This window comes from Cavia porcellus, unplaced genomic scaffold (assembly GCF_034190915.1).
Source record: "Cavia porcellus strain 051 isolate PalLab524CR breed Dunkin Hartley unplaced genomic scaffold, mCavPor4.1 scaffold_10, whole genome shotgun sequence".
Classification (NCBI taxonomy): domain Eukaryota; kingdom Metazoa; phylum Chordata; class Mammalia; order Rodentia; family Caviidae; genus Cavia; species Cavia porcellus.
The window spans coordinates 54,246,444-54,266,028 of record NW_026947493.1 but is presented as its reverse complement, the minus strand read 5'-3'; the positions used below and the strand labels follow the sequence as shown (position 1 = coordinate 54,266,028).

The 19,585-nt window shown below is 35.1% G+C and overlaps 1 protein-coding gene across 17 annotated transcripts in view; it reads right to left on the bottom strand.

Annotated features, from left to right (window-relative positions):
- LOC106025858 (histone H3.v1-like) overlaps positions 1-19,585 on the bottom strand; it is a 311,126-nt gene that overhangs the window by 202,176 nt on the left and 89,365 nt on the right. For 4 of the 17 annotated variants that reach the window (XR_010050194.1, XR_010050193.1, XR_010050191.1 and 1 more), the window contains exons 3-4: positions 7,843-7,922; positions 3,245-3,392 (exon numbers count right to left, since the gene is read on the bottom strand). The exons of 9 other annotated variants lie outside the window; for them this stretch is intronic. The gene's annotated coding sequence lies outside the window, so the exon portion shown is untranslated. Of the gene's footprint in view, positions 1-1,306; positions 3,393-7,842; positions 7,923-19,585 lie in introns of those variants that run through there. 4 more of the 17 variants (XR_010050196.1, XR_010050195.1, XR_010050189.1 and 1 more) reach the window with 2 other exon arrangements.

The window sequence follows — 19,585 nt, the reverse complement described above, 5'->3', positions numbered from 1 at the left end:
TGTGCATGACATTAGCAATAACCATAAGTACCGAGGAGCAGAGCAGAGCACAAGACAGCAAGAGCTGCCTGAGTCTTAATTATGCAATTCTTATGCAGGCTGCTAACTCATATTTACATTGTTAAATAGTGCAGTAACGAGTGCTTGCATGTTTACCTGTGTTGTTGTGGTTACCTAATTGTATCCCCCTGTGCATGTGCGCTACACAAATGGGGTCACGTCCTCGGGTATCCTTAGAGCTCCTGAGCTACGAGGCAGTCTAAGTGGTTCCCCATAGTCTTATACCGATTTCTCAAATGAAAAAGCAGAAACAAGGTAATTTGATAAAATTGCCTAAAATCGCGAGGAGCTAGGATTGTAATCTGAGTTAGGTGGCAGACCTTTCCTCACTACTTCAGTGCTTTACTAGATTCCCAAAAGCTTTAAGTAGCAGAGAGTTCCAAGCTCACAGGAAAACCATGCATTTTGGTTAAGGCATATGGATAATTAAGGACATCAGAGGGGTTGTTCTGAAGGTTTTACTTTCCCAGCTTGTATCCTCTGCATTACTGTGCTCTGGCTATGGCTTGTGTGTGTCCCTCAAAGGTTCATATGTTGGAAACTTGTTCCTTGCTGTAGTAATGATTTTAAGAGGTGAAACTTTTAAGAGGTGGGGTTCGGGGTCTAGTGCCAAGTGACTGGGTTACCTGGAGACATCACCCTTGAAAGAAAATGTAGTCTTCATGGGACCCTGGTGACCTCCCTAGTGAAAACTGTTATAAAAGACTAAAGCTGGTCCTTTTCCTGTATCTTAGACTCCTGTCTTACCGTTTGAACTCTTACTGTTGCATATGGCTCCACTGTAATGCTGTCTTCCACGAAGCCCTTGCAGGGGCCAGCTCCTTACAAACTGGACTTTCCACCTCCAAAACTGATCTAAATAAATCCTTTTTCTTTATAAAATATTGTGCTTGAGGGCTAGGGATTTAGCTCAGCAGCATAAGTGCCTGCCTTGATAGCAGGCAGTCGTGAGTTCGATCCCCGGTACTGATAAAAAGAAAAAAGACAAAAAAAAAATTAAAATATTGTGCTTCAGATATTTTGTTGCAGCAATGGAAAACCCACTAATCTTTCCAGAAGCATGCTGTCCTTCAAAGGTTATCTGCTTGTCTAGACTATGATATGCTTATATTTTCATGTGAATGCTAAACATTTGCCATCTCTGTTGACTTCAGCAATTTATCTAACATCTGTAAATCCAGTTTCCTCAACTGAAACATAAAGAAAAGAAGTATATATGAATCAGAGTTTTTGGAAAGACATAAAGTAAAATAGTTATAGAGTTTATTATAGCATTGACATAACAAATATTATAATAAGCTCTATATAGATATCATAAACATAAATAGTACGTAAAGGAGATGGTTGTATAGAGTAAAGGAATAATAAAAGTTTTTCCAATGGGGTGCTTGGAAATCTATGAGTAAATACTCTGGCAATCACATAACTATACATTTGTTTTGACATTTAACATTTCTGGAGACAGAGAAACTAAATAGCCTGCCATCACACTCCTGGACAGTGAAGAGCTGTCTCCTTAAAACTGTTAGTAAGACACATTGAGAAACAGTTACAAAAAAAGAAATCAAAAGAATGACTATATAAATATTAAGACTACCAATATTTTCCTACTTTAAGGCACACGTCCAAACTCCTTGTTTATAACCAGGAAAAGAGGGAGTAAGAGCAATTTTAAAAATTATTTTTGAGGTAAGGGTCCTGGGATAATGCACCGTATTTCTAGTAAGCTCTGCCATTTTTATGGCAGTTACTCCTACTGCTGCTTGCTTCCAAAATACTCTGTGAAACACTCGTTAGTTTACTGGATTATTTGTTTAAAATTGGTGTGTTTTTCCATGTTTAGAAATGTACTTGACAATGTACTTTCCTATAAAATAGACACATTATTCTGGATTTGCTCTTTTATTATTTTTAAATCTTAACAAAAACATGTAGACAACTATCATATACCCTTAAATTTATGGGTTTAAAGGTATCATACACCTTTAAACTTATGAGGGCACCCAAAGTACTGTAGACACATACACTGAATACAATATGATTTTTCATGTCATAGTTATAAAAAGTAAATCACTTAGATTTACCTGGGGTTCCTAGGGCAGTATCTTTTCTAGTTTTGGTTCAAGGTTTCAATTTCTTTATTCCTTATGACTTTTCAACTTTTGTCTCTCTCTCCTTATCTTTTCTTTCCCTTTTCCTTCTCACTTTCTCTTTTATTTATGAACTACCAAGAATTATGTTAGTGACGCAGAGTCACATTCTGGCCCCTTGCCATAGTACTAGTCAAATGGTGATTGATCACTCTGTTGACTACTTGTTGAATCTATTAATAACAAATGGACTTTAGATTTCTATGTAATTTTTCTTAACTTTACTTTCCAAATATTTTTCTTAATTTAATGAAAAATCATGCTTTGACACATTTGAAATTTTTAAAAAAAACTAACATAATTTGCTTAAGTAAATCTGATCGAATCTGCTGTAATATTTTTGTAACAGAAAAGGAATGGTTTATAGTCATTTAGACTGGTTCCTGGAATTCATAAGAAGGATGAAGTTTCACCTTTGATAACTATTGGGAACTAAAGGAAACTTAGAAACAGATTCACCACCAAAATAAGGATTCAGTCTCATAAAGATAGCACTAATAATGTCATTCCTCATATTGTTACCATATAATCAAACATTACACCTCAAGAGGTCAACTCATTTCTGGTGCTAAATAGAGATCCTGTGGCCACTTCCACTGTCCCTGGAATAATAATCTTTTTGTCCCTGATTCTTTGTATCACTTAGATTCTTTACATCTCAATTCAAACTATGAGGTTAAAATACCAATTGGTCAGGTTCAGATCCTTCTTCAAAGTCCTGTTTGCAAATGCTCACAGTGTGTGAATACCATCTGTCACCAATGTTCACACCATCCTTAAAAATTCAGCTTTTTCCTAAGTTTTGGGATTTTGATGAAGACATTGAAGAGATCTGGGCAATGGAGGAGAGCCAATGTCTACGGGACACTCCTAGAACACAAGTTACCTATTGTTTTGAGATAAATCAATCTGTGCATACATAATTGTGACTAGGAAGTATTTATTTCTCTATTAAACATATTTAATTAAGGCAAAACCATAACTCTCAGTAGCATAGACTCAGGGACAATATTGTTTTCTTATTTAGTTTTCACCTTCTATAAACAAAGATATCTTCTCTTTAAGACAGTCTCTCAGAGTCCATTTTGATAGAAGCATCAAACTTTATGGAAGCTGATGATATACCCAGGAGCTTCTGCACATTCTGTGCTGGCACAGGCTCTTCTTGAAATTTTGTTTCTCCTTGAAAAATAAATATCAATACAGTAATTTCATTCTTTCTCAGGAGAGATGCAGAATTAAGTTTCTAATAAGAAGTTGCTATTAAGGAACAAGTCAAAAGAAGCCTCTAATAACAGGAATAAAATGACACATAATAATACAGAAGACCTAAAATACCCAAAACTTTTTTTTAATAATAGAAAATAGCATGTTTTGCTGGTGAATGCTGAGAAGGAAAATTAAAGAAGCTTGGGAGGGCTTACTGTTTTCTTTACCAGAAAATTGAGTAGGAAATAGTTCCAGTGACTTAGCATGTGACAAGCTCTTAGTTATTATCCAAATTAAAATGAGCTTCTGAAGCATGTCATGTCTGTAAGCCTGACATTTGTAGAAATGACAGTGTGTCTGAGAAAAAGCTTTTAACACATTCTCAGTGATAGCTAAATATGAAATGTGAGACTTCTCGCTGCTCTGCTGAATGAATTATTATGGAGAACTGATGGATGGTTACATTAATTTTCATGGTAAAGGACTATTTAGGATGGCCTTAGCATATTTTGGTTCCATGTTCCTCTGTTATTTTTCTGCAAAATAACCAAGTTACACATTCACAGAAATGTGTAATTTTTATACTATATAATGTAACATTACAGAGTACTGAACCAATTAAAATACCAAGGATAAAAAGATTAGAAGATAACATTTAAACTATAGCAGATCTAATATAAAATGTACTAAGAATGAGGAAGGAAATGTACTTAACATAATCCATTAAAGTTTTTTCACAGGTCACCATTACAGTCATTAGTTCCTCATTCATGAACATTAGAGCAAATGAAAAGCTGGCCTACTGGAGAAAAGAGCACATCACTGAAACCCATTGGCTTAGAGTAAAAGCATTCTATCTAAATTCTCTCTTTGAACTGTCAAGTAAGCAAAATGTACTCCTTTGATGGACTCCACTGCCAAGAAACCCAGTATGAATCAAAACTACAAACATAACCACATTGAAATTTTCACCAAATTGAGCTATTGTCATAAATGTAAAGCAAGAAATGACAGGACATTCAAATGAGGATGCATAATACACATAAATCCCCTTGAGTTAAAAGACAAAAGTGATGGTTTTAGATAAAATATAGGATTTACCAACCTGCTTTGCTGGAGGTTTGCAAAAACAATTATATTTTGTTCTAAATGGATAGAAGTTCTGATTTTAGTTGAAGACTGTTTCGTCAATGCTTTTAGAGCTATTATTCAGACTGGCTAAGTGCCCCCTTTCTATGGAGACAGGAATTAAATAAGGAACAAAGCTGATGGAAAGCATAAGTGCATGTTCTCTCCATTGCCTTGACTGGTGAATGGAAGAGGAAAGAGATTTCAATTCTATCAAAGTTAGTGGAATGTTGTTTTCATGTCAAGAGATAGCATTTCATGTTTTTTTAAAAAATAAACAATTTCAAGTCTATCTGCTTTTAGATTGTTGTGTCCATATGATTTGTCATTTGAAGACAAAGCCCATTCCCTATTCATTTTTACAGGCCCTCTGGCTTTCATAATGGACTGCTGATAAAATTATATTACTTACTTACTTACTATAATACTTAAACAAACTTTCTATGTAAAAGCAGACATTGGAGTTTGGGTTGTCATAAGATCTACATCTATTTTCTTTCTGGCATTACCTTCCTATTACACACACACACGCACACACACACACACACACACACACAACCCATTAACTAATCTTACTTTTACTTTTCTAATGCCTTGCATTTTATTATGTAACAACTCTATGAGATTGTGTCCTTGCCTCTACAGAAGTGGTCAATTAAGGCACTCAGAGATCAACTGATTTATCAAGTACTGGCAAGACACTGCAGCTATTGAGCACTTGAGCCATGATTTGGTTAATGTAGCCTGGGTCTAGAGGTGTTTTCTTAATGACTCCATTATTCCATTGAGAGTGCGGGAGAGCTAAAATGAGATGACAGAACTGGCCTTTCTCAAAAAACTTCTGGAAATTTCTATACCTCAGCAGTCTATTATTTCCTAATTGCTAGAACTTTTTACTGAGAATGCTTTACTGATAATCAAATACAGTGTTCTTGGTTTTGGTTTGATTTTTTACAAATCTAAAACAAAAAATTATCTTTTCTGTATTGTTCAGTTCTTCAGACTTTAAGTATTTCTACTAATGTGAGAGAGTCCATACACTTTAAAGATACTTTTAAAACAGCATTTCTACTAGTTCACTTGAAAATCCTAGTATGTGAAGAAGATAATGAGTAGAATATTTGAAGACACAATAAAATGGCCTTTAATGTATTCACTGTAAATGTCAAAAATACAATGATATAATTTACACAGTAATGCAAAGTACAATTGCTCCCACTATGAAGCCCAGGCTTTACCTGACACATCTTTTTCCCCTATTTTGAGTTATAAAACACTCTTTCTTAGTACTGGGGCAAGGAGTTCCTTAAACACCTCTTTCTGATTTTGAATTTTTGTAGGCATTAATTAAATCCACTTAAACATTCTTGCGGCTCTTAAATCTTATTTCAGACTAAAATGTCGTTGTTGGCAGTGGTGCTGTCTTTCATCCCTAATGATGTTTGTTTTACTTCATGTAGACTCATTTCTACACTGAGTTTTCCAAAATCTGATTCTAAATAATTATTTCATAGCCCAGTTTGATAAAACAGTATTACATTAAGCTTACAAGGCTTTGAGTATGGTGTTATCAGACATGGTTTCAACTACTATGTTTTATACGTAATTGTCAAATTGCTTAATTTCACTTGTTACATGCTCTGTTGAAATTGTGGTGATGCTTTCTTCCTTAGAGCTCATTCATTCATTTATTCATTCATTCCATTGGTCTAAACAGAGCTCTTGAGCTTCTGCAGGGGCCAGCACAGTTCTAGACATTGGGAACTTAGAATGAATAAACCTAGTGTCTTTCTACAAAAAAAAAAAAAAATTGTAGGGTTGTTGGGCTTAGATAAAATAAATGTCTGTAAAGCATCTAGTGCCTGGTGCATTGCGTACTCTGAAATTCCATTAACTATTTTAATAACTAACCCAGAGCACTCACTTTATTCACTGGGGTTTATAAGGATCAGGAAATTTCAGCCATCAGGCACTGGTTATTTCTCAGACCACAAACTAAAGAAAATAGAACATAGGAGAGCATATGAAAGTGCAACTTGGGGTGGATAATTTGCTTAGAGTTCTACAGGAAGCTGCTTATAGAAGTGAATTCAATATTTGATATGTGAACGGAGTGTGAGGGATGAGATTTAACAATTGGATGAGAAAGGCAAGGCTGTTCTGGAGGTACAGCATCCATATAACTAAGCAGGGTGAAGCTGTGTGACTAATTATGGAAAAAATAACGACAACAGAACAAAACAGCCTTCATATGGAGAATAGGAGGCGACATGGATAAGGCAGTTGACGGACGTTGTAAATGGTCTCAAAATGCTAAGTGGAAAGTTGCAAGTCGTACTGTGGGATAGCATGAAGATTTTTTACCGGGAAATGACTGAACCAGATATGGATTTCAGAAAGTTCAGTTAACAGCACAGCTTGAAGTGTTAAAGCCAAGTGATGAGAATGCCCTTTAAGATTTATGATGATAACCTAGGTAAGAGCAAAAGAGCTGACATGATGATGTGAAAGGGTAGACAGATTACAACATCATTTGGAAGAATAATTGGGGGAATTTGACCAAAAGAAGAACATAAAAGGAGAATAAGAAAAAACAAAACAAGTGATTTTATTTATGCTCTTTGAGATGACATTGAATGTCAAAGATGTCGAGTCTGAAGGAACAGGGTGCAAAAAAATTGGAGAAGAAAGAGTGAGAGGGTAGCACCAGAGGGAGGGAGGAGATAAACAGATGCACGTTACTAATTTAGAGATTAAAATACTGTAAGAGACAGAGACAGAGAGAGACACAAAAAGAGAGACAGAGAGAGGGACGGTGACAGAGCCAGAGGCTGAGACAAAGACCACTGTTGTCATTTCAAGAATGATTTGATAAAATGTCTAAATTATTAGTTTTTTTTAAAATTAGAAATTCAAAGAAATAGAAGATGCATGCAGAAATAGACTTTAATAAAATAGAGTCACATTTCCCAAAACACAAATACAGTAGATTGACACGAAAAGAGAAGACATAAAGAGACTAGAGGCTGGGTTTGATAGATGAGATCTTATAACTGAAGATTTACCATCTAAAATAGCATCACAGAGAAGAAAATGTTTTGTGCTAACATATATCAGTACATTGATGAGAAAATCTGAAAATAGGCAAAATGATGCTCATTAAAATAAGATAACTGTGATTTTGTTTTACATATAGGAAAATTAAGTCTCTAACAAGTAAAGCTGACAAAGAGATACAGCTGTCAAATTCCAATCCCTTTCTCATATTTGGCATACAGAACTTGGGGAAACTTACCATCATGCCACTCTTTTTTTGTTTCTCAGATATAACATCATGTGCTTACTGATATCATAAGAGAAGGATGATTTAATGTCCTATAATATAAAATAGACTTTGTAAGATACTAACATAAAGCAATTTTATTTTGTTAACTATCCCTTTAATAGCAGCTATTTGATAACACATAATTATTTAAATGGTCATAAAAGTCCAAGATGAAAATTCTGAGCTTTCTGTTAATTACATGTAACTTGAAAGTAGTAAAAGAGGCCAATAAGCACAGGAAAACATGTTCTGCATCTTCAGCTATATCAGAGAATGCAAATAAAACAACACAAATTTCTTCTTACTTCAGAAAGAATGTTAATACAGCCAGCAGCTCAAGAAACAACCAATGCTGGATGGACTACAGCGTGGGGAGAGGAACCCTTCTATATGTTTGGTGGGCATGTAAGCTAAAATAACCACTGTGGAAACAAACTAAAAATGAAAATCCCATTTGCCTTAGCTATTCCTTTTCTAGATATATTCGTGACAAAGTTAAAAGACATCACATTACAGTGACACATGCATGCCCCTACTAATAGCAGCACATCTCATCATAGTTAAATCTTGGAAGCGATCTATTTAGCCATCAATAGATGCATGTGTAAAGCAAATATGGAGTTCATGCATAATACAGTATGACTGTACCATAACAAAGGACATATTGGAGTCATTTTTAGGAAAATGGATGAAACTTGAGACCATAAAGCTAAGTGTAATAAAGCAGACACAAAAGATTAAATACTACATGATTTCTCTCAAGAAGCCAGGGTACAAATATTTAAAGAAAAATTAAAATATGATAATAGAAAACAGGGAGGAAGACCTTTGGCAGGTAGGAAGGGGATCTAGAGATGGAGGAAAAGAGAAGGACAGAGAGGAGGAGAAGTAAAAAGTTTTAAAATATGATATGTACATCGCTGGCTCCTCAGATAAATGTGTTTATTATTTATTGCAAACATACATTAACAAAATTTGTTTAAAACACAATGAAAGTATTTTGATCCCTCAGTGTAGACTCATCTCAGGTGCAAGGCACTGGTTTGTGGTTTGTCCCCTACTTGCTGTTGCTTCTGGGCATTTCAGGATGAAAAACTTAGGGTATCACACAAAGGCTGAGGATAACAACAGTTCTCAGAGACTGTTTGGACTGTAATGGGGTCTTCTGGATCACTCATAAAATGGTTTTATGGATTTTCAGAAATATTTATCTCAGTAGGGACCTCTGATAATGCCTCCTTCCAACTGGTTAGCAGCTTACAACAGCCCAATCACCTTGAGCTTCTGTATCTAGGAATCTGCCCATGGTCTCACGTTGAAGTATTTTCCTTCCACCTAGCAGAAAGCCTTCTTGAGTGGGAATTGGTGAAGTCCTCATTGGCTCCCGATAGGGACTCTTAGTTATTGACATAGAAACCAGCTAGGAAATTACTTGTTGCTGTATCCTCCAAATCAGAGACATGGCAAACTGTAAGATGTTCTCATGATGTCTGAGTATACCTGGAACCACCACCTTTGCCATCTCCAGGTGGAGCTGGGGCTGTGTTTGGCAGCATTCAAGGTGATTCCCCTATGTCACTTACCTTTCTCTTCCATATTTCCCAAGGAAAGTTCTCATTTAGCAATCACACAAACAGATTCTGCATTAACTTTCTGTTGTTTTGCACTTATTGTCTTAAAGTAAATGATAAACACCTATGATTTCTGTCTTTAGGAAAAAAAAGAATGTCACAGAAAAACTAAACAAAACACATTGTTGGGTTTCGTGTGTTTTCCTATACAATACATTAACACCATGTGTCACACAAGGTAAACCAGAAACAAAATAAGCATTCAGTTTATTCAAAGATATAATCCTGAATTATAACAGTTTTCATCCTGCAGATTTTGCTAATACTTCCTGTTTTCTCTCTCTCTATCTTCCTTTTCTCCAGCCTTTTTCTTACTTCCACTAATACTATGTTCCTTTTTATGACATTTCTAGTTTTCAATTCACCTACCTCCAAATATGTCTGCTGAAAAGAGTTTATAGTTATTTTCAATGTAAGTCTAGGTTGTTTCTCCAGACCATCACAGTCAATTTTTTTCAAAACTGAAAATGATCTAGATGAAGCTCCAGACAGAAATCTGCTATCTTTAAACCATCTCTGTCAATACCTTTGTACAGGAATAATACTCAATTAATGTCATTTTCATAAATGATGGACACCGTTATCAACAAAAAATAAATAAGATTAAATATTAACTTCATAATGTGCTATTGCTAATGAAATGATTTCTTTTTGAAATCTGTATCACACTTTTGAAAATATAGTGGTTAGGTATATTTTCAGAGAGAGAAATATAGGATATGATGTTTCTATTGCTACCATTAATATTCTACATCTTGATGTAGTCACAGTTTTAAATTAAAAAAAAAAATCTGTTGCAAAACCTCCTCTACAGTCAACTCTTGATTTTGGCTTTCTATTGCATTAGCTGTTGTTTCTTCTATTGCTGTAACACAATACCTGACACCCGCCATTTCAAAGACAGTTTTAATTTAGCTCATGGTTCCAGGGATTCGGAACATGGTTGGTTGGCTCCAAGTAAGAACATCATGGTGGAAGGATACAGTAGTTAGTTTACCAGCTAGAAAGAAGGGCAGGGCAACACCAGAGAGTAAAAGGTGAGGCATCAGATACAGTATCCAGGGTCGTACCTCCATAACTTGCCCAGACTTACACAGAAGTGTTCTCTATCATTCTCCTGCTTTAAATGCCATACACACTAATAATAATAGTAACTTACCAACCTTACTAGACTATACACACTAGCCTCTTTGTACTTAACCAACTTGGATGAACAGGAAATAAATTTTTGCCCTCTCCAGCTTTCTAATGTTAGTCTCTGCATCTGAAAGCCTTTTTATATTAGCCTCCTCTCTTCCCACTAATGTTCTCTCCCATTCCCCTAAACACACAAGACATGTGAACATGGATACCATCTGTGTGTATAACACTTATCAAGTGCTTCATGATTTTTGTTGAACAAATGAAAGAATGAATCAATGAGTGAATGACTAAAATTGCATTATGGTTACATTGCTAAGATGTTGTATGACATAATTGAAATGTATGTAATAGGCACCATGCCAATCTATTTTCCCATTGGCTGCTTTAAGAATGGTAGCTGCAAAGATCTACTCTGCCCCTTCCTTCCTCCATACTAATTCCAAAATTCTATTGATAATGTGACATTAACAGATGGTAACTTTATTTGTTCTCTAAACTATCATCTTCAAGAAAATATTATGAATCCTTCTTGCCACAACCTTTTATTTCCAGACCTTTAAATGTGAGTGTCTTCACTATCAGACAATACAAAATGTTCTCACCAAAATCAACAATATTATTCCAGTTTCTAAATTCAATCATCTTTTTTTAGAACTATACAACATGGCTATAACACTTGGCAGTGTTCACCATGCCTTGCCTCTCTCTGTCTAGAAACTATCCTGATACTTGTCTTATATTCTAACCATTATCTATTAATCCTGTGGCTTTTTCTGTTTTAAAGACTCCCAGAGGTAAGACCTTCCAATTTTGGACCAAATACTGTCACTTAGAGATATTTTCATTAACTTTAATTATAGGCAAGTTCCAACAATGATTTTAATTTCATGTATTTTGTAGACTCTTAAGTCAAAAATTTTAATTATCTACTAGAACAAACTTTGTTATTGTACAGGTCCACTTTAATGGAAAAAATATTTCTTCTCTCAAATTCCTATACAGCTCTTGGTACATGAAAGACACTTTAAAGCTGTATTGAATAAATAAAAATGGTATTTACATCTTGTGCTCCGAATTTAATGACTTATGAGTACAAGAATTTCAGTTTTATCAACTTTGTAACGAATCAATCATCACAGTCTGCTGAGTCTATTTTAAAGATTGTTGCTTCCTATCTCTACTACTTCTGAGAGTCCTTGTAAACCATATCGACAAGAAACTCAACATTTATGTGCTCAAAAAATTCATATGTTGAACTCCTAATTGCAATGGTAACATCTGGGGGTGTTACCAGAGAGATAATCAGGAGCTAATTAGGTCCTGAGTGCTGTGCCCTTAGGAATGGAATTAGTGCTCTGTTGAATAGGAACCAGAGAACTGGCTCGGTCATTTTCATTATGTGAGCCACAGGAAGACAGCAGTCTGCATCCTGGAAGCTGTGCTAGAACCCGGATCTCAGATGTCTGTCTTGTAGAACGCTGAGAAATACATTCTTGCAAACCACCCAACCTATGCTACATTGTTTTAATAGTGTGAACTAAAGACTGTACCTCCCTTAGCTACTGAAGTTGCAGGCAGTGGCTTCTTGGACAAGACTCTTATAACACTCATCTTTAAGGATTTTTTTCAAGAGAAAAAACATCAAGCATGTTACTTTCCAGGTAGGTTAAAAGCTTTTGTTGGTTGCTGATAACCACAGAATAAAACCCAAACTCCCTAGGCTGGTTTCATTTTATACCACTTTCCTTGAAGTGTTAATTGTTTAGTACATGTACCAAGTTCCTGTAACCTTGAAGTCTTTACATAAGCTTGGAAGCTTTTTCCTCCTTGTAGTCCTGGCCAGCGTTGGGGGTGTGAGGGTTCCTTCGTTATACTTCAGAACCAATTTAGTGCTAGCACTTTTTCAAGCTTGCCCTGATCCTAATGTGGATTTGTCATTCTCTCCTCTGTGAGTCTCCATGTTTTCCATTTCTGTCTCCTAGTGAAACTTATCATGTCACATTTATTACCTATGTGCAACTTCCACTAGACTACAGTAAATTCTATCACACAGACTGTGTCCCCCTGACCCACAAAGACTGACCACATGAGATACTCAAAAATGGTTGCTTAAATTGATCACCAACCCAGTGAATCCATTTAACAGACATTTTATGTACCTACTCTCAGTTATTTTACTAGAATATTGGAAAAATAAAACACCCCACTATCTAAAGTACACAAGTCAAACTATAAAACCAAAAGATTTTCTTCCTTTTTTAAAAAATTTGACTCAGTAAAGTTTTAATGAGACTAAGATTCCTGGGGAGATAGCCAGAAATGTGGAAAGGATATGATTGATAAAGATTTTTTTTTCCACTGAAGAAAACTACCAACAAATAAAAAGCAGTGACCAGGCAGGCACTCAGGCCACTGAGCTAAATCTCTAGCCCAACCAGTGAGCTACAGATGAAATTAAAGACGATATAAAGCAATACCTACAGTTCATTGAAAATGCAAAAACAACATACTATATGACCTGTGGGATGCAATGAAAGCAGTCTTAAGAGGGAAATATATAGCAATAAATTGTCATATCAAGAAAACAGAATGAGCACAAATAAACAACCTAATGCTTCATCTCAAGATTCTAGAAAAAGAAGAGCAAGGTAAACCCGAAGCTCAAAGAAGAGAGGAAATTATAAATATTAGAGTAGAAATCAATGCAATTGAAACTAAAAAAACAATTCAAAGAATTAATGCATCAAAAAGTTGGCTTTTTGAGAGAATAAACAAAATTGACAAACCTCTAGCTAACCATGTCAAAAAAAAAGAAAAGAAAAAAAACCCAAATTCATGCAATAAGGACTAAAAAGATGAAAATTACTACGGATCCCACGGAATTTCAAAAGATCATGAATATTTACTTTGAAAATCTCTACTCACACTGAGTGGAAAACACAGAGGAAATGGGCAGATTTCTAGAAACACATGAACTACCAAAACTCAACTAAAAAGATAAAGCAATTTTGAATAACCCACTGTCAGCTATTCAAACTGAAAACATAATTAAAAACTTATCAACAAAGAAAAGCCCAGGTCCTGATGGATTCACAGCTGAATTCTACAAGAAAGTTAGAGAAAATTTGATGCTAATATTCCTTAAACTCTTCAATGAAGTTGAAAAGGAAGCAATCCTCCCTAAATCATTCCTGCAGGCAAGTATTACTCTGATACCAAAACCAGAGAAAAACCCAAACAAAAAGGAGAACTACATGCCAAACTCACTGATGAACACGGATGCAAAGATTCTAATAAAATATTGGCAAATAGAATGCAGCAAATCATCAAGAAGATTATACATCATAACCAAGTGGGATTCATTACAGGAATGTAAGGATGGTTCAACATACGCAAATCAATAAATGTAATACACCACATCAACAGAGCCAAAACAAAAACTATGTGGTCATCTCAACAGATGAAGAAAAAGCTTTTGATAAAGTTCAACAAATGTTCATGATAAAAACCCTTCAGAAATTCTGAATTCACGGTGTCTACGTCAATCTTATAAAGGCAATTTATGACAAACCAACAGCCAACCTCATACTAAATGGACAAAAGCTGAAAGCTTTCACTTTAAAATCAGGAACAGGACAGCGATGTCCATGATCACCACTCCTGTTCAACATAGTTCTGGAAGTACTAGCCAGGACAATCAGACAAGAGAGAGAAATAAAAGGAATAAAGATAGGAAAAGAAGAATTTAAATTATAACTATGTGCAATGACATGATAATCTATATAGAGGACCCCAAAATTTCATTAAAAGACTACTAGAGGTAATAAAGAAATTCAGCAGTAGCTGGATAAAGTCAACACTCAAAAATCAGTAGCATTCCTGTCCACAAACAAAAAACTCGCTGAGAGAAAAATTACGGAAATATCACCCTTCACAATAGCATTTTAAAAAATAAAACACTTAGGAATCAAGTTAACTAAGAATGTAAAAGACCTATGTGCTGAAACTTACGTTATAAAAAAGGAGATTGAAGAGGATATTAGAAAATGGAAAGATATTTCTTACTCTTGGTTAGGAACAACCAACATTATGAAAATGGCCATACTCCCAAAACTGTTACACAGATTTAATGCAATCCCAATCAAAATACCATTTACATACCTCCCAAATCTAGAGAAAACACTCCTAAAATTCATTTGGAAACAGAAGAAACTTAGGATAGCAAAGGCAATTCTGGGCAACAAAGGCAAGGCATGAGATATCTCAATTCCTGACTTGACACTATATTACAAAGCCACGATGATAACATCAGCATGATACTGGAAAAGAAATAGACCTGAAGATCAATAGAACAGATTAGAAGATGCAAACACAACTACAAAGACACTCAGCGACCTGATATTTGACAAAGGGGCTAAACATGTTCACTGGAAGAAGCATAGCCTCTTTAACAAATGGTGTTGGAAAAATTGGCTTTCGACATACCGAAGACTGAAACTAGATTCATGCCTATCACCATGCACAAAACTAAAATCTAATTGCATCAAAGATGTAAATGTTAAAACAGAAACACTAAATCTATTGGAAGAAAATTTGGGTAGAAGTCTTGGAGACATAAGGGTAGACAGAGAATTCATGAACAAAATCCAAACTGCATGGGAAACGCTTCAAAGAATCAACAACTGGGATCTCCTGTTATTAAAAGGCTTTTGCATTTCAAAAGAAATCACCAACAGAAAGAAAAAACCCCACAGAATGGGAAAGAATTTTAGCCAGCAACCCCTCAGACAAAAGACTTATATCCAGAACATATAAAGAATTGAGAAACATCAAGCCGCCCAAATTCAAAGACCTTCTCCAAAAATGGGCATCTCAGATGAACACACAGTTTTTAGATAAAAATATACAAATGGCAAATAAATACATGAAGAAATATTCACCATCACTGGTCATTTGAGAAATGCAGATTAAAACAGCTTTGAGATTTCAGAAAGAATGGCTGCCATCAAGGAATCAACAGATAACAAATGTTGGTGAGGCTGCGGGGAAAAAGGAACACTGCTCCACTGTTGGTGGGAGTGTAGACTGGTGTAGCCACTATGGAAATCAGTGTGGAAATTTCTCAGAAGACTACAATTGGAAGTTCATTCAATCCAGCTATTCCCCTCCTGGGTATTTTCCAGAGAAACTAAAAAGGTCATGTCACAGTGCACCCATGTTCATAGTAGCACCATTTGCAATAGCTAAATCTTGGAAACATCCTAAAGGCCCATGAACCACAGAAAAAGATGTGGTATTTTTAAACAATAGAATATTACTCAGCTATAAAAAGGATGATCTGGAGGCCTTCATAGGCAAATGGAGACAACTTGAGACTATCCTCATAAGTGAAATCAGTAAGAATCGTATTTGTAAATATCACATTGTGTCTCTAGTTTAAAAACTAGTAGAAACTGGAGGAGTAATGAAACTGAAAATGAGTAATTGCTCTTGTAAACAAGTAAGGAAAAGAAAGTGCTCTAAAGGATATAACTGCATGTATGTTTAAATGTGTAGGATTGATAACCATATTACTAAGTTTTTGTTGGATTGTTGAACAGAACTATTTGCAGAGTCACTGTTTTAATGTCCACTTTGTATGCTTTACTTTTGTAATTTGAACAATTATTTCTAAGAGGACAATATGTAATTTATCAACTAGTGATTTCTTACTTTTTTTAATATTATGTATTATTTCTACCCTTTTTCTGAGTCGCTTTTTTTCTTTCTCTTTAAATAAAATTAAATTTTAAAAAAAAGCAGGGACCATGAAGAGCACATAGTATAAATTTGTTTCCAGTCTGAGATATCTAGTTCCAAAAATGCTTCAAAAGAAAATCATTTCATGATGTCTATTTTTCTTTCTTATTGTACATTTCCTATATTTTCCCTCCTGTACTCATCCCTTCCCCTAACTCTGGGGACAGACCATTTTAGTAGGAAAACAAGACTTGGCCAGCAAAGGAGAAGCTTTAGAGATGAAGATTATAACAAAGGAATAATTTACTGTAGTAGATTTTGCATCAGTCAGTGAAATTTAACCCCTAAATATATGTGCATCTCAACAGAATGCAAAGGCTGTGTTTTGTTTTTGCACAGGAATAGCACACAGGACAGAAAAAAGAGTCACAAAGACTCCTGAGTCCTTTCATGTTACCTGTTCCAATTGAAAGCCAGGAAAAAAATTCTTTTAGTTTTGTATTGACTCTGTAGGGAAACTATTAGAGAAAATCAACGTAAAATAAATTTACTCAAAGGCTTGTATGTACAAATGTGCAATCAATAAAAGGGAATAATATTGTAGTTAAATGTGAACTAGATTAATTCTGAGCACTTCTAACTAATCATGATACATTACAGGGGAACTTGTGTAAATTAGGCTTTAGTTGTTTTTCTAAAAATAAAGAAGTTCTATCATATGGGCATTCTTTCCTGCTTCAATTAGATGCCTGAACTGAATAAAGTATAGAATTCAACTAATTAAAAAAATATAGTGTGTACTGAAAAACATCAGAGCACAATAAAAATCCAAGCATAGATGAATGATAATCAAATGTGTAATTGCTTCATAACAACTCAGGTTGAGTTATAATTCTTCCATTCTTAAATTACAGTTCAGGCTGGTGATTCCCGAGGAGGAAGACACTGAATTAATTGACTGTAAAAACTTTTAAAAATGACCAAAATATACCTATTTATGAAAATTCATGTTTGTACTTGAATATGTATATGTCCATATCTTTTTGCAATGATTTTCTGTCCTTTACATAAGTTGTTAATTTTTTTTTTTCCTTTTTTGATACCAGGGATCAAACTCATGACCTTGCACTTTCCTGGCAGGCACTTATGCCACTGAGCTAAATCCCCAGCTCATAAGTTGTTAAATTTTAAGACAACTATTTCTCTTTCATGAAAAGGAGAAAACTATGTCTTCCTGGTAAAGCCAATTATTTGAAACGAGTTCTTCATTATTTCCACAAATGAGTAGAATTATTGTCAGTTTCTCTCTTTAATATTTGTAGAGTGAAAAGATTGAATGTTTCAAGCCTTTTCACCTTAATCCATTTTTTTCTTACCCCCTGATGAGCCAAGCATTAGAAAGAGAACGCATTGGGTTACAATCTTAACTTCCCCCCCTAGACCATCTGTGACTTTAGTTACACATTTAGCCCTCAAAGTCCCCATTTAGAAAGTTTCACTAAATAACCAGCTAAAACACAGTAAATCTGCCTGCTCTTATTTTAGACTCCTCTTCCATAAGTGGAATAAATGAGAGCAATATTAGTTACATCCATTGCACTACTAAAGCACTCATTGAGCTTCAATAATAAGAATAACAATAACAATAAAATTTTATAGCCCTTTCTCTCAAAGGAAATTATAACACTTTACCAACATTATTGTCTCATTAATCCTCATGTCTTTGAAAAATAGTGCAGTGTGTGTGGGTGGAAGAGCATGAGCCAAGGGAGTGAGACAGACTTGTTTTCAATTTACCTACCTAGACATCATTTAGGTAATGAGTGAACAAGGTAATGTACAAAGCACTATTCTGCATGGTAAGCACTCAACATATAATTTTCTCCTCCCTCTCTCTTCCACCAACAATTCTTTTGCTTATTTTTCCTCCCTTTCCCTGCTTCTGCTCTCCATCCTCTCTTCCTTCTAGTGTACTACCAGTGAGAAACTTTCCTGAAATTGGGGTTGTTTTTTCAGAGTTGAGGAGGAGTTCAAAAGGATTCTGATTCTAAGACAAAAATTCGTAAAACTTTATTGTTTAATGATACAATTAGTCCCTACCTTTCACAAAGTCTTCGGGGGTAACCCTTTTAGCATTACTTTTCTTAAGGTCAAAAGAGTCTTAAATCTGAGACATCATAATGCCTATACTTTGGACTCATGAATGGAGAAAAATACGTAAATAGAGACAGACCAAAAATTAGCAGAAGATGAAACTTGAAATTCTAAGAATTCAAGCTGTAAGTTGCATCTCAGACCCTCTGAATCTGAAGTCCCTTCGTTGCTTAATGCCTTTACTAATGTGTTACCTAAAAATGACAATCATGCCCCTGGACACTATGGGCAGGGCTGCATACATTCGCTCATGTTGTTAAGCAAGAATCAGGAAGCTATGTGAAGCTAACAAGACAGGGTCTGGCTACTGGAGTGGACACAGGAAGAGTGAATACAAGGCCCTCATCATCTCTCAAGGCAGAAAATCTTGGAACAAAATCAAGTCTTTAAGATTCAGTTTGCATAGTCCAGCCCCCTGAGTGAATATTCACTCTCCTGATCAATTTCATAACATAGAATTTTATCTTATAGAAGATTTTATGAGACATAGCATTTTAAATATATGTAGATAGAAGAACATTTCCAAATGGAACAGTCATGTAGTTATGCTCAGGCTTTTTGCAGAGCAAAAATCATTCAATCTCAGTCAGTGTTACTTCACACATACACACAAGTAGCTGTATCGACCAGTGAGTATTTAGGTTTGTGGGATGCTGAACTTATAACTTTCACTGGATTTTAATGGAATTGCAAGTTCCAGTCACTGGGTTGAACACCACTTCCATTTTCTATAAGAATTAAGCAAACACATGCACACAAAATGAAATTACAAGCAATGGCTTCCAATCTGAATGAATGGGAATGTAATGAGCAGCTCTTTAGAAAAGCACCAGATTTAGCAATGGAAGTAATTTATAAGGTGGTATTTTAAGATTCAAACTTGTGTAGAGTGGCTCAAATAATTACAAAGGAAGACAATAATAATGTGGTATTGCAAGATTGTAGGTTTTAAAGGTGAAGGAGAAAAAGAAAACGTGGCTACATTTTTAAAAGGCTATACAGCACTGTAGAACAATGTGAAATTAAGCAAAAGAAAAGCTGGACTG